Here is a 15,629-nt window from a genome sequence, read left to right on the forward strand (position 1 = left end):
GGAATGAGATCCTGGCAGGGGAAAATGTGCTTTGTTCAAAAAAGAAGAACTGAGAGATCATTGTAATAAAAATAATAATAATTAAATGTTTATAGCTCTCACTATGTACCAAGCATTGCATCCTTTACATTTATTCTATTCCATTCTATTCTATCCTAGCCTATCCTATTTCATTTCATTCTACTCCATTCTTGTCTAGTATTTCCTTTAACCCAAAGAAATAGAATTGTACTTTTTTTCAGATGAAGAAACTAAGGTTTGGAGAAACAGACTTGCTTGCCTAGAATCTCTCAACTGATAACCATGGAACCAACCCTAGAGACACAAGTCCTTTTGGTAATCCACTAACTGAAGGCAGAGATAGCAGGAGGAGAGTAGGGATAAATGACAAGAGAAGACAAGAGAAAATAAGCAATAAGTTAGTGAATGTGACAGTGAGTACCTGGTAAGAGACAGGGGATGAGATTTTCTACACCTAAGTTTCAATTGGACCCTTTAGTATAGTGACTGTCAGTGTCCGGGTGCCCAGTGTAAGTCAATTCCTCTCATAGTCCCTGCTCTGCATCTATATGGAGAGACCCTCTGGGTTCCAAGAAAGCAAGATAAAGTTCCACCTCCAAGACATACCAAACCATCCCTGCTTCCTGCTTTGGCCTAGAACTATCCAGGGGCCAGCAACCTGCTCTTATCTCTAAGTCTAACCTGTCACACGTAAATGTCATTTTAGAACCATATGTCTGTCTCTTCCATTATACTGATCCTCTTAAAAGATCAAAGCAGTTTTTATCTCTGTATGACTGACCAATAATACAAGTACGATGTATAGTACTTGCATATGAGACATCATCCAAATGAAACTTCCCCTAAGGAGGGCTTTCTACAGTGTCTTAGCCTTGTTTTCCTTTGTACTACTATGATACAGTCATTTATTAAATATCAAATTCCTTAAGGCCCACTACAGTTTGCATCTTGAATTCCCCCAAAGGCCTGTGAGCTGTAGGTTTGGTTCCTAGCCTGTAGCTGGGAAGTGGTGAAACCTTTAGGAGGTGGGGCCTATTGTAAAGTAGTTGGGTCATTGCAAGCCTGCCCTTGAAAGAGATATTAGACTCCTCATTCCCTCTCCCAGAGGGAAGAGTTGGCTCCAGTAAGTTTTAGTATCAGGAACTTCTGTATCATCTTACTAAACATTACCTCTAAAATAAAAGAATTCCAACCAGGTCATTGATCCTTGTTATTACTTGGCTCAACATTCAAGTCCCAGAAGTATATGTTTTATTAAACATTAAGTAGGCACATGCCTGTCACTTGATTGTCTAAGGGAAGTGAGAAGAAGAGTCTGACAGAGGAATTTCTGGAGATACTTCTGCCATCCTATATCCATCTAATTAATTTGACCAATCTGGACTGCTCAATGGAAAGCAGGTTATTCTCTGGTAGAAACTTACGGTTCTCTTAGGAAGGAAATGGAAAAATGACCACTACTCAGAATTTCAGGAGAAGAAATGCTTTTCGAGCACTAACATGGTCCAGGAATGAAATGTCTACTAAGATCATCCTCATTTGAGATATTCAAGCATATGTCTAGATCTATTTATAAAAATTTGTCTCTTCTACTCACTGTTAATAGTCCTGGGACAGTTCTTGGCACCTAGCAGGCACCTGGTAACCAGCTACTGAGTAAAGCTAGAAATTAAGTTAGAATGTCTCCTGGTTTTTCTCGTATCTATGATATCTGAAGAAAAAAATAGTATTAGAGGAGATATTTCTTATAATTTTGAAATTCTCGCCTCCTATTCTGTGGGGTTTTTTCCCTCTATACATCCCCACGGGAGCAAAAAGTAATATATTTGAAATCCATCAGTAACCCGAATACAGATTTCCATGGGTACTAAACTCAGAATACTTCCATTTCTTTTCTCATACAATTATGCAATGGAAGATTCAAATTTACTTAAGACCATAAATTCTGTTCACATAAGTGTGTGTCCATTTTATTAAAGTGCTGGGTGCATAATAGGATTCTAAATCTTACTGGCTTTTAGCTGTATAGTTCATTTCAGATTTGTAATTTTTCTTGTAGTTTTTTTTTACACCCTCCAATTAGTAAATTGGTTAAAAGGTGGTAGTGGTGGTGGTGGTGGTGGTGGTGATATTTTCTTGCATAAACATCTAACAACTATAGTTGATCATTTTTACATGCTTACCAATATATATCAAATTCATCCATTAGCAATACCAAAAAAATAATAAAGATAAACTATGTAACTGAGGGTATGGATGTAGTTGGGAAAGATGAGGGAGAATAATGAAAGGGATGATATTGATCAAGATGCGTTATACTCATAATCTGACTTGAGAAAGTAAAACTCCTTTGTATAACTACTTAATAAAATTTATGAATAAATAGATTTTTAAGAATATATCAAGCATATATCATGAGATTCCGTCAAGGAGATTCCAGCCTGAAGTTGAATAAATTTGGAGGTCCTTTAAATTCTAAGATTCCCTATCACTAAGTAGTTTTCAACTTGGGGACATGTCAGGTTCATTGAGTAGGGTTAATTTTTTCTTTCCAAATCATTTCTTCCTACTCCTTTCCCTATTCCCAAAGATTCTAAATGCCTCTTGTCATTCCCCATCTCCCACCTCCAACTGAAAATGACCACATCTGAGGTTTCTACTATTTTCTCAGTGTCTTTTGTTGGTGAACTAGCGCAGACAAAATGAGACATGATGTTAATTAAACGAGAAAGTTCTTTTTTTATTTTGAAGTCTTTTTACGTATGAGGAATGTCTAACTTGTAGATTTAGGCAATGTAAGAAATATCTGTGAAAAATGAAAAGGGACTTAGTTGAAGAAAATTAATAGTTGGAGTTATCTAACAATGCTGCAAATGTTGGCTTCCTTCTGCTACTGCTGTTTTCTTTGGAACACATCCAGTTTTCCCCTTGCATAAGAGGAGACAAGAGCTGTTTGAAGCCATTAACAACACCAACAGGAGGGACGTTTGAATTAATAACCCAGAGACCAGTCAGCCAGGAGCAATTTTGAGCATAATCTTTTCCTTTGACTTTTTTCATAAGACTGATATTTTGCTATATTGTACTTGATCCGTCATGCCACTATGGAGCCAAATCATTTATCTTCCCAACTCCCTTTGTTTTTTAAATTGACCTAAGTCAAAGGTTTTAATTTATTTGTGGGGAGATCTCTTTTGTGGATTTTGTTGGGTGCTATGAAGCGTGATGTCTGAATTTCCTCAAAATTTAGCAAGGAATAATAGCTGTTTAAGGGCATAGGGGAATGTTCTTGAAGTAATGGTAAGGGAAGAGAGTCAGACACAAAACCATGCAATCTTTCTTTTGTTTCATGTGGAGTCAATTTATGTAAAAATCTGGCTTTATTCTATTTTTCTTATCCACACTCATTATTGCACAACCCTACCTTTTGAAAAGTCTTCCTGTAGTATCCCTCAAGGGGGTGCTCACGTGTTGGTCCCTAGGGCTGGTTCCCTCTTCTCCAGCTCCAGCATCCTTCCACAAGGGTCACTGATCTGCCTGGCACTCCTGCAGCTCGCCTGCCAACACTGTCCTCCCAGAATCACCAGGCACACACTGACCACACAATGGTGCGGCCAAGGTGGGAATCAACCCAGTCCTATCCTGTGTTAGTGGGGAGGCTGGCATTTCTATCCGCACACAGCCTTTGATGGCTTCCAGAGAGCCACTCTGTAACAACAAAGGGCCTCAGCCACCCTCTATGAGGCCTGCCTTGGGGGCTCAAATAGAACACACTTATGGGGCCTTATTTGAAAACCAATCCTTTCTACTTGGGAAGCACCACCATGCTCCAGTCCCTAGAAGCCTAAAGAATGAGCTACTATGTCTACTCCCAGGGGACTCTTGCCAATCCTTGTGCCTGGCATAGATTATGACTCAGTGATCTAACAAGGATCTAATGGAATAACCATGAAACTCCACATCAAAACTTCAAAATATCCAACATCTCTTATGTCTCTAGAAGTCTATGGTTCTTTTCTCTTGCCTACAAAGCATATGGCTCCTCCTCTCTGCTGTCTTTCTGCACCTTTACTTCTGCCCAGAGGGAAGTCACATGGTATGCTTAGTTTCTCATCACAAACTTGGGTCCATCTGCATAAGTCAGCCTGAATTAACCTCAAACTTAATGCAGTTAAGACTCACTGAAGTGTGTACAGCTGTGACCTAGTACTGAGCAAGAACAGTGTGATCCACTGGCCAGTCAAATGCAGGCATTCTGGGTTCTATCCTCTCAGAGTGGCATACCAGGGGATGGTTCCCCTCCCCCCTTTCCCCAAGGACATCATGCACCACAATACCAAGCAACTCCCACCCACAATAATTCTCACTGTGAGAAGAGGACCTGAAAGACAACACCTGCTTATTCCGGACACCGTCATAATACCACTTCCTCTTCCATTCAAAATTCTCTTTGCTATCTTCTACAGGCTATACGAGCACATCCAGGTTTCATGTTCCAAGGAAGCTGTTTTGCTTGCCTATGGAGACCATGTCATCTTAGATGACCCAGCCAGAACTTACTTTCTTTTAACTTCTTTCATGTTTACATTGAAAACTGCCCCACTAGACAGAACTAGGGCAGAGGCAATATCTAATCTTAGCAGTAAAACTCACATTTATCATATTCAGATGACCAGTTCAGAAGGGAAGACAGCAGCAGTGGAAATGTCTCCAGAACCTCTATAAGGGATTAGCTCAACTAGCTGTGGAATTTCAGTGCCTCACCAACTGATACCCAGCTAGGAAGCACTTCTCTATGTCCAACTCAAGTAGCTTTCAGAAAGGGGTCATTGCAGATATCACACATGCTCAGTATTTGTGTTTCCAGTGAGGTTGGCCTGTCTGACTGTTACCAACACAACTGTCATATGATCACTTGACAGACAAACACACACTAATGCTGGGCCTAGTCTCTTGGTCACCATTACTTTCATCCTCACCCAGAGTTCCAATGCATAGAGCTTACTGGGATTATAGGGTAAGGTCACCTGACCCAGGAATTCAGTCAGGAAGCAGAGGCTGAACCCTTTCATAAGCAAACCATTGCTCTAGCCATAACACCACCATCAAAACAATGCCACGGACAAGCCTAGAATTTATGGTGCTCTGAGTTACAGCCCTGCCACAACTCCAGGCTCTCAGTTAGGAAAGCAGCTGTAAAATGTTTTGACATGGTTCAGGGCTTTCACTTTAATTTAGTAAGCTTAGATACTGGTGAGAAAAATCACACCACTTTTTTTTCAAACTGCTTCTTCAAATGGCTTTATTTTGTTCTCTTGTTTATTTTCAGTAGTCTTAACAAGGAGTAGATTGTTTCCTAAACCTGACACTTAGTAACTTCCTCAAGACTCAGTACTACAAAGTGAGGGTCCTCATTGGACGGCCTGAAGTTATTGGGGAATCTATTGTGTGGCAGTCACTGAGCTGCCATCTTGAGACACAATGCTGAGCAAGGCAGAGGTAGCTCCCATCCTTATGGAACCCATAGCCCAGTGCACAGTGGGTCCAGGAGATAAACCTAGCCTATCAACCAGGTGTGGCTGCCCCAGGACAGGACCATTCTAGTCAAGTCCTCAGCCATAAAGACAGAAGCATTGCTGAAGGGAATAAAAGGCCCTGTGACCAGACCAAAGCTCAGCTACAGACATCCTGAGACTCAAAGTAACAGAAAGGAAGCAAACAATTCTAACCAAAATGTTTCTTCTGACTCCATCTATGCCTGTACCAAAAAACTCCCTTGTGCTGTTTTCATCGTAGTTATGATTCTTCATTCATTTTATGAAAGATTTCTCTGGGAAATAGGCCTGCTGCTAAGGCCTTATACATGTAACCTCCATGTGACAGAGGTCCTCCTTACCTGTATTTCTTGGATCTTCCTGCTTAGTTCTAGAAGATGGAAAGAAGAATCTCAAAGTTCCATCTTACAAGTTTAGTCTCACAAGTAGTCTCTCAAGATGATTTCTTGTCCCACAGAAGTGATCTAGCTTGCTAGTTCTTGGCATGACAGAAAGCAACAGTGGGGACTTCAATATAGTCACAGGGAGATTACCATGTTAACCCGTCTTGCTAGTACTCATTGCTGTTCAATACATGTGGACCTTTTAGGACAGCATTTGGAATTACAGTGTAACTAAAATCAGGTAGGACAAAATATTTTATGAATTGCAAACTGTAGGACATCATTATTATCATAAAAGGATAATGGCAACACCAAAGCCTTGCGGACTTCAAAGCAAGAACCACTATCTTTTTCTGCTTTTCTTTTTTTTCTTTTTTTTTTTGGAGGGGGGGTCCAGTTGTGGGGCCTGAACTCTGGGCCAGGGCACTGTCCCTCAGCTCTTCAGCTCAAGGCTAGCACTCTACCACTTGAGCCACAGCACCACTTCTGGCTTTTTTTTCTGCTTATGTGGTGCTGAGGAATTGAATTCAGAGCCTCGAGCATGCAAGGCAAGCGCTCTACCACTGAGCCACCTTCCCAGCTCTTCTGCTTTTCTAGTATCTTTTATTTCTCTATTGTGGTCTAATTTACAGTGTGATATTCATCAAGATTCATTCATTACTTTTTGACGCCAGCCAGTTATATTTTAACTGATAAAAATATTTAGAGCTACAAATTTAATTAGCATATCTTATAGATTAAATATTTCTGTCCCCCCTCTCCAAACTCATGCTCTGAAATCCCAACCTCCATGTGACTACATTTTTGACAAAAGATCTTCATGAAAATAATTAAGGTTAAATGAGTTCACAAGGATGGAATCCTAATGGGATGGATCTGGTGCCTTTCCATTTAAAAAGACGAGACAATAGAGTGTACCTCACCCCACTGTGAGTTTGTCTGTATGACAGAGGTCATTTGAAGGGGTACCACTTATAAGCCAAGAGAAAATGTTTCAGGATGAAACCTACCCAGCTAGCACCTTGAACTTGAACTTTTCAGCCTCCAGCACTGAGAAATAAATTTCTTAAGCCACTCAGACTATGGTACTTAGCTTCAGCAGACTAAGGTAATACATGTTTGGCTAAATTTAATACTTATACTCGAAAATATAGGCAAACCACTTTCCCTTTTTTCCCTAATTGTGCTAGTTTTTTTTAACAGACTAGTTTCCTTGCCTAAATTCTTCTAATCAATAAAATGTTGCTCTTTCATACTGTAAGTAATTATGTAATAGGTTTTTTTTGTCCTTTATTTTTGTTCATGGAGCTTGAACTCAGGGCCTGGGCTCTGTCCCTGAGTTTTTTTCACTCAAGGCTAGTACTCTACCACTTTGAACCATAGCACCACTTTCAGTTTTCTGGTTGTTAACTGGAGATAAGAATCTCACAGACGGGGCTGGGAAGGTGGCTCAGTGGTAGAGCGCTTGCCTTGCATGCATGAGGCCCTGAGTTCGATTCCTCAGCACCACATAGGCAAAAAAAAAAAAAGCCGGAGGTGGAGCTGTGGCTCAAGTGGTAGAGCGCTAGCCTTGAGCTGAAGAGCTGAGGGACAGCGTTCAGGCCCAGAGTTCAGGCCCCACGACTGACCAAAAAAAAAAAAAATCTCACAGACTTTCCGGGCCAGGCTGGAGTCGAACTATGATCCTCAAATCTCAGCCTCTTGTATAACTAGGATTACAGACATAAGCCACTGGCACCCAGCTTTATAAAAAGTTTTTGAAGTGTTATTATGGGTTGTTATATTTATTTATTTCTATCACACACCAAACAAATAAATACTTGAAAAGGTTAAATATCTGCAAAGGTATTTTAGTTTAAATATGCACTTCTTTATAATATGCTTGCAAATTAATTCCATTTTCCTGCCATGTTTCAACACCATGGGAAGAAATACGTTAAAAATAGATTAAATCACAAAGGAAGGCTGAGTTGTCTGTAAATCTTCAAGACTACATATATATGAAACTCCCAAGCAAAAATAACCAGAAATTAATTCCACATTATACTCTCTGGAGTGATTTACAGACCAAATGGTGATTTGACTTAAGAGTTCAAGCCAAAGAATTGGAGACCAATTGTATATATGCATGGCCACCAAATCAGACCCCAAGGGTTCTCTTTGAGAGCATTCTCCAGAAAAAGGAGCAGGAAGATCTGAAAAGGATAAAGGCTTGACCTGAGAAACTGCTCTTGGCCTTCTAGCTCATGTTCCCTCTCTCTACTGCCCAACAAGAGCTACCTCTTGAAGTTCATCCTTGGATAACTGTGTTCTTCACTGCCTTTCTGGGCTCCTGGCTTTTCCTCACACATTCTCCCTATTAAACATTATCTTCTTGGGTCATCGGGCTCCAGATTTTTGTTATGAATCTGATACATTGATCTGTATAAAGTAGGATATGGTTGCTCAGTTTGTCACTCCTTCCTTCTTGTCCATTTAACACATTTGTAGTTAGATCATACCCTTGTGAAGTTCAGGCTTACGCAGTCATTTTGATGGTGTGGATGCCAGTCTTTGGTCTCTAGCTCTACTGACATCATTCTCAGCATGCATCTTTATCATTTGGTTCAATTTTTTTCTTCACAGAAATATAATATCACAAGGTTCCCTTAAGGCTCAAGTGAACACAAATAATCACCCAGAGTCATATTCATACCTGCTAAAGTCAACAAAAAGTAATTTTTAACTATAAATTAAAATCTGTTAGCACTTTGAAATCTAAATCTTATTCTATTTATTTTTTGCTGTATGGCATTACAAGGCACATTAACTTCTTTGAGTAAAACAGGCAATAATAAGCAATTGAATAAATAAATGGTCTTCAATGCCCAAATGGAAGCATTTCCCCTGAGGATGAATTGTCAAAATACTGAGATGTTCCAGAATATATGGTTTAATAAAGTTCCAATGTGAGACAAACAAAACAGTTCTTTCTTAACCACCACAAGGCCTATAAACCACTAAGATACCTTATGATTTGCAGTACAGGAAACTGTATAACATTAGTTTGGCCCATCGTCTGTCCTTAGAGCAGCTAGAATGCTCCCCTGAAGGAGGCCATCAAATTCACATGGTACCCAGCCTCTACCCCTAGACAAACTATCTTTGCTTGGAAGTGACATGTGTCCTATGCTCATCGGGAATCACCAAAAGTATTGTGCCAGAAAGTACTTCAAAATACTGGCCCTGGAAACACAGCCCTTTCATCACTTTGCTATTAACCATAGTTCCCAGAAATTACAATGTGACTCTGAAATTCTATTAGACACTCTACATAGGTTTGGGATTGAAACAGAGAGGAGAAACTGGCTATGCATGCTATGAGGCTCAGCATCTGCTGATTCTTAGTGTCAACATGGGAGCTAATACTCTCCTAGAAATCTGCCTGTGTGCACCCAAAATTATCTGTCTTCAACCCTGACAGCAGGAAGAACTGAGGGGCTGGCGGCATAGCCAGTTTCCTTTCCTGGTTTAAGTAAATAGATATGGCTCTGGGCAGGCTTTCCAGACAGACGCACTCTCCAGACGTAAATGTTATTTTATTAAGATATATAGTGACCCAAAAATATTTGTATTACCAATATATCTTATTTAGCTTGAAAAATCTAAGACAGGTCTTCAAGTAATCTCATTTTCACAGATCAAGTAGCCCAGTCAGAAGTGATGATGAATGTTGGAGGAGACAAGCTATATCAGATTTATATTGTATCTAGTTTGAGTGCTAAGAATGGAAGTAAGTTTGTCCAAGCCCTTTCTTTGCCCTATAACCTAAGAAACAGGAAATACTTCATCTGAGCCCTTTCTCCATATAATTCAATGCTTTAACCTCAAGTAAGATGTTAATGGGCTCGACTTTTGCCTTATTGATTTATCTTTAGCCTTTTGCTCACTAACTCCCATTAGAATAGAAGTCTTATAAATACCATACCTTGTAAATACAATATTCTTTGTAAATACCATATGTTGCTAGCTTCTTTAACTGTAACACACTATTAAAAAGGGTGTTAAAGAAATAAAATTAAACCACAGAAGTGGGTACAAGTGGCTACAGGTTATTTATTGAAGGCATCCTTTCCTTCTCTTACTTGATTGTACAATCTGGAAACAACTCTTGAAGTTCTTCACACCATTTTCAAAACATCCTCTTTGCCAAACTGGAAAAGAAGGAAAAGAACATCTCTCCCACCTGCCCCCCACCCCAGTCAGGCTCAGACTTCTTGGTGGACAAAAGAAAAAGATACCAAAGAAAGTAAATATAGCTCATGAATTAATGAAGCACATAAACAAGACCAAAATAAGGAAAATGTAGATGCCACATACCAGTAAGATATCAATGCTAATACGTATCCTGGAATACACACACTGAAGCTTTCTAGTGTATTTTAAAGAAGTGTAATAGCAGGGATGGATTTACCCATGCATCCATCCTTCTATGAATCCCTCTGGTATCCATTTATCGTACTGTACATACTAAGCACTGGGCTAGATCCAGCAACTCAATGCTGGAGAATTCATTCCTAAAGTTGGACTCCACCTCCTGAGTGCTGGAATTACAGGCACATCCCATCATGACCATCACGACCAAAAATGATATTTTTAACAAATGGGATAGAGAGAACATGACACTGGCGTCAGAAAGGTCTGAAGATCCAACTTTTGGGCAGTGGAGGATGGTTGCAATGGAGCTGGCTGTTGGCTTCTCAAACGGGGCCAAGAGCACACCAGTGGCATATAGAGTAGTGACCAAGGACTTGTCACCACAGGATCAAAAGCACTGATTCTAAAAGCACTGATTTGAAGGTCTCCTGCTGTCTCCTGCTTGACATTGTTCTCCCTCTTGTTAAGTAGAAGCTCTACCACTTGAGTCACACTGACCAGCCCTTTGGCTTTAGTCTCCCAATGGAGTCGTGTATTTTTGCCTAGGCCAACCTGGATGGCAACCTTCCTATTTAAGCCTCTTCGTGGCTGTAATGAATAGCATATACCATTAAACCCAGGTATTGGTAGGGATGGGATTGTTTTAAATGTTTGTCTTGGCCTCCAAACAATCTTCTGGAACTCTACCTCCAGAGTAGTTGAGATTACAGGCATAAACTACTATGCCTAACCTTGATCGTGACTTTTTAGAATTAAACATAAACACAAAGAAATATCAAGTTCACAGCAAGGGCTCCTGAATTGGGCCTGTCAGTGGTGACAGATGACATGGCCCAGGTTGAGAGACCAGCTCTGATGTGAAAGAATGAGGTACTCTTTTGAGCTTCTTTTCCTTTTGCACAGCCACAAACTCATTCTTATGGACACAGAAAATTACAAAGAGAAAGCATGAGAGCTGTGAGCTCCCTTGGACTAGCAGTCAGCCTTCAGCTCCTCAAGCCTACTGTCCTCCCCACCCACCCTCTTTCTATTGTAAGTGTCTTTAGCCCAGGTAAGCCCTCCTACCCTAAACCAACCAGATTACTCTCTCGCAATGGCCTTTACTCCTAGATGTGAGCTCCTCGCTATGGTACTTCATTGACTGTGTCACTATCCAGTTCCCTGGAGCCTCAAGAGTACCTATTTCACATACATGAGGACACAGTTACTGTACTCCCAGGTGCTGTTCCAAGCAGAACTACATTCTTTTTGTTGACTTCTCTAAACAATTGTATGAGCTAGAGTCTACCCAAATTTGTTTTATAGAACCTGAGAGGCAAGAATCCATGCTTTTAACCACTGGGTTCTCATCACCAAACACAGCCCTTGATCTTCTGGTTTAATGTGATTGTAAAAGTCTTCTCTATGTTCTTAGCTACATTTTACAGCTTCAGCTTGTTGTAGGGTGGGCCTCTCTGACACAATTCTTATGCCTTACTTGCCTTAATCTCAGTCATATGGTCTTCCTAGCAGTTTTATAGCTACCCTTTGGATGTGGAGCTCATTAGAGAGCGTCAGGGCCACCACACTGTTGGGAGGAAGAGAGGAGGGAGGAAGGAAGGAAGTGCCTCTCCTATGTCCAATCAGATCTGTTGTCATTTATTAGTGCCCCAGGCATTCCGGGGGCAGTTTCTTCCCAGATCCTGGCTGTGTCACCATGTTTACTTATCGGTCACATTCTACACAGAGTTCATTAACGCATGTTGGAGTCTCCTTTGTTACACATGCTTCCTCTCAAGGTGTCCTCGAGGAGCACTGTGGCTTGTCATTAGCATCTATCACATTTACCTCCTTCCACTCTTCCTATGTCCGCTGGGCAAAGAAATTGTCAGCAAGCTCGGTATGTTTTTATTTTGTTAATCTTCTGAAGAGGAATAAGGTGTCCAGTAATGAGTCAATAGGAACGGTAACGTGGTCCTGTGCCTGTACTGTGATGCTGCTGAGGGCATCTATCATCTTCTCTACTAATGGCAGAAATAGCAAAGCCTCCTCTACTACCTCTGCCCTTAGCCTCTAGCTACCATTTCCGCCCTTTTAAAAGCATGTGGCAACTCTCCTCTCTCTCTCTCTCTCTCTGTCTGTCTGTCTCTTTCTCTCTCTCTCTCTCTCTCTCTCACACACACACACACACACACACACAAAACACCACAGAGGAATGTTCTATGTACAGATTAACATTTGGAAGACTCCTTCCTATATTTTCATTTTCTCTGTTCATCCGGTTTCAAACATTGTTATTCGACCATCTCTCCTCTCTGCTCTTCACATATACATGTGTAAACATACATGCACACACAGGCAGAGAAATACACATGCACACATGCTTACACACTCACATGCCCTCACAGATGTAGGGAGCTACCCTTCTTCAAGCAATTTTAGATCACATCTCCCAGAGACAAGCACTGAGATTAGGGTTTGAATATAGTACCAACCAGAACTCTGCCCCCACACTTCAGTATTAGCTTTTCCCCACTGCCTGTCTTTAGCATGGGGCCCTCTAAACCAGGCCGGCAGGTCCCACAGTCTGGGACCTGCCTCTTGTACATCTAACCAAATGAGTCTATTTGTCTTTCTGTCCCTGACACACATACTGAGTCTTTCACTCTCTATCGCTCTCTCTCTCTCTCTCATTTTTTCTTCCTCTCCCTCTCCCCTCCTTCCCCTACCCCCCTCTCTCTCTTGCTCTCTCTCGTTCTCTCTCCTTTTCTCTTGCACGCATGCGTTCTCATCTTTTGCTCCTTGCCCCACATTTACCTGGTGCCTGTGCTTCCTATGCAGACTTGTACCTGTTTCACTCATTTCTTCCTTCATTTACTTAGAGTCAGTAGCTGCCTACTCTTGTGGACCCTCACTCCTTCACTGGTCTTATAAATCAATTCCAGACAGGTAAATATGAATAATAATAAAATTCTATGTCCCATCCCTTGGAATATAAAATGTGAACTATTTGAAAACAGAAATGGGGAGCAATTAATTCTATTTGGACAGGGAAAGAAGGCTATGAAGAAGAGCTAACATATGAGTTAGGCCTTGAAGGAGTAAGAGTTTCCTGGTGAATGACAGGAAGAGCAGAGAAGAATGTACACATAAAGCACAATGAGAAAGAGTGACATGGGAACTACAAGAGGCCTGCAAGGTGACAGTATGAGAGCCAGGGTTAAAAGGCCTGGTTCACCATTGTACCTAGACCTGGAAACAGCATAGAACAGATGCTGAGTAAATACTTATTTTGAATGTTGAATGAAGTAGCCTACAGCTAGACATGTTTGTCTGTCTGTTTACTTGATTGTTTGGGTTTTCTTCAGTAGCTGGATCAAACCAGGTTGCCTGCATGCTACACAAGTGTGCTACAATTGAACCACACTCTAGGCCCTAAAGCAGATTTTAAGGAGAATTTTATGCCATGCAGGGAAGCCTAATTTAGTTTGTAGGCAGTGAGAATTCATCAAACTGTTTTAAATCAAGGAAATGGCATAATTACAATTACACTTGGGTTAGAGAAGGAATAATTCTCAAGAATGTGTACAATCAAGTTCAAATGAGAAATTTAGAAGGAAACTGAGCATCCTATTAACTATTTTTATTGTGTATGTTGGATTTTATCCCACATATCCTTTGCTGTATTTGCTCCTAATCTTGATTAGCCTGAGAGGTTATATTTACCTCCTCCCCTCCCACATGCATTATAAACATCACTTTGCACTGATGGTAATACATAGTGTATCTCTATAGAGGCCTCTAAAGCCTTTGGTTTCACTTCTGCCTCTCCTAACAATTTTCTCCCCAAAGTTCACTCATTCTCACACGTATTTCTCCACACTACCCAGCTGTCAACAGCTTTTCAGGGGCTTATACTCCCTCCTCTCAGGTCCCACTTTAAGTCCCACCAGCTACACAGCCCTGTCACTGTGAATCAGACTCCTCCTGAGCTAACTCTTCCTGTAGGTGCACTGGCCTTTTAATGAGGAGGTGAATGGAGACACAGTACATTACAGCTGTAAGTGGGGAAACTGGAGACTCCACAGCAGGCCACCATAAGAACAATTAGAAAGCTAACAGTTCAGAGGGCATATTGGTAAGCATCAGTCACTCCATTCTTTTTTTTTTTTTTAGTTTAATGTCAACCCCCCTGACCCCCTATTACGTAAGTTTTAGGGGTTGGGGTGAAGTGTCAGCTGAGGTAGAATGTAGTTGTTTTAGGGGTTGGGGTGAAGTGTCAGCTGAGGTAGAATGTAGTTGTCATTCCATCCAAACCAGATGATGATTCCCAGTAGAATAAACTTAAAAAGTAGATTGTAGCTCTAGCATTTCAATCTAGAGAAGAGATCGGCTCTTGACATAAAACAATGACAGAATTTTGGACCCAACAATGCTTTCCTCCTTTGTTTCCTTGAGAATTATTTCCTGCATAGTTCTGTGGCAGCTATGGCAGTTCTACACACATTGAGCCCTGTGAACTTCGAAGTCTTTCTTTCTGCCAACATTCTCAGTGCTGGGATTAGCATATCACTCACCAAATAAGATCAGAGAATGGTCTCCCCACACAAACGTGTGCTCTTGAATTCCTAAGCCGATCTCATTTATAAAAAGTTAAGCACCCATGCCATAACTTGTGATGGATCCAAAAAGACTTTCACTGTACTTTGTCAAACCAAGAACTGTATTTAAAATCTACAACTTGTGCATTCTGAATCCTGGTCTCTCAGTGTTATAAGAATTATTGTAATACCTTACAAATGATCGTTTTCCTGGAAATTATACCCGTTCTGGAACTAGCAAACAAGGAATGGATTAGCATACAAAAATCATTGAATGGAACTCAATTTTCTTGTTTTGCTTTACTTTCTTCTTTCTTTCTCCTCTTGGTTTTTTTTGTCTGTTATTTTTGCTTTAACCAAAAACATCTTAAGAAAAATTTTATTCTTAGGGGAAGTTACAAAAACATCTTAAGAAAAATTTTATTCTTAGGGGCAGTTACTTCAGATTTTTCCTATTAAATTTCATAGAGACTTCCAGAACAACCAAATAGTTGAGGTACAGATCTAAGAGTAAATAAACATCAAGCTCAAGAGGGCAGAGTTATCTGTGTATTTCCTAAAGTTGAGCAAGGTAGACCAAAAAGTTGAGCACTAGGGTTGATTCTCTATGGTAGACCGAGTTATTAGCCTTATTTTTTTTTACTCCTCCTTATAGCAATTCTGCTTTGATTTAA

The sequence above is a fragment of the Dipodomys spectabilis genome, unplaced genomic scaffold (assembly GCF_019054845.1).
Source record: "Dipodomys spectabilis isolate Male_0828 unplaced genomic scaffold, ASM1905484v1 ptg000001l, whole genome shotgun sequence".
Classification (NCBI taxonomy): Eukaryota; Metazoa; Chordata; class Mammalia; order Rodentia; family Heteromyidae; genus Dipodomys; species Dipodomys spectabilis.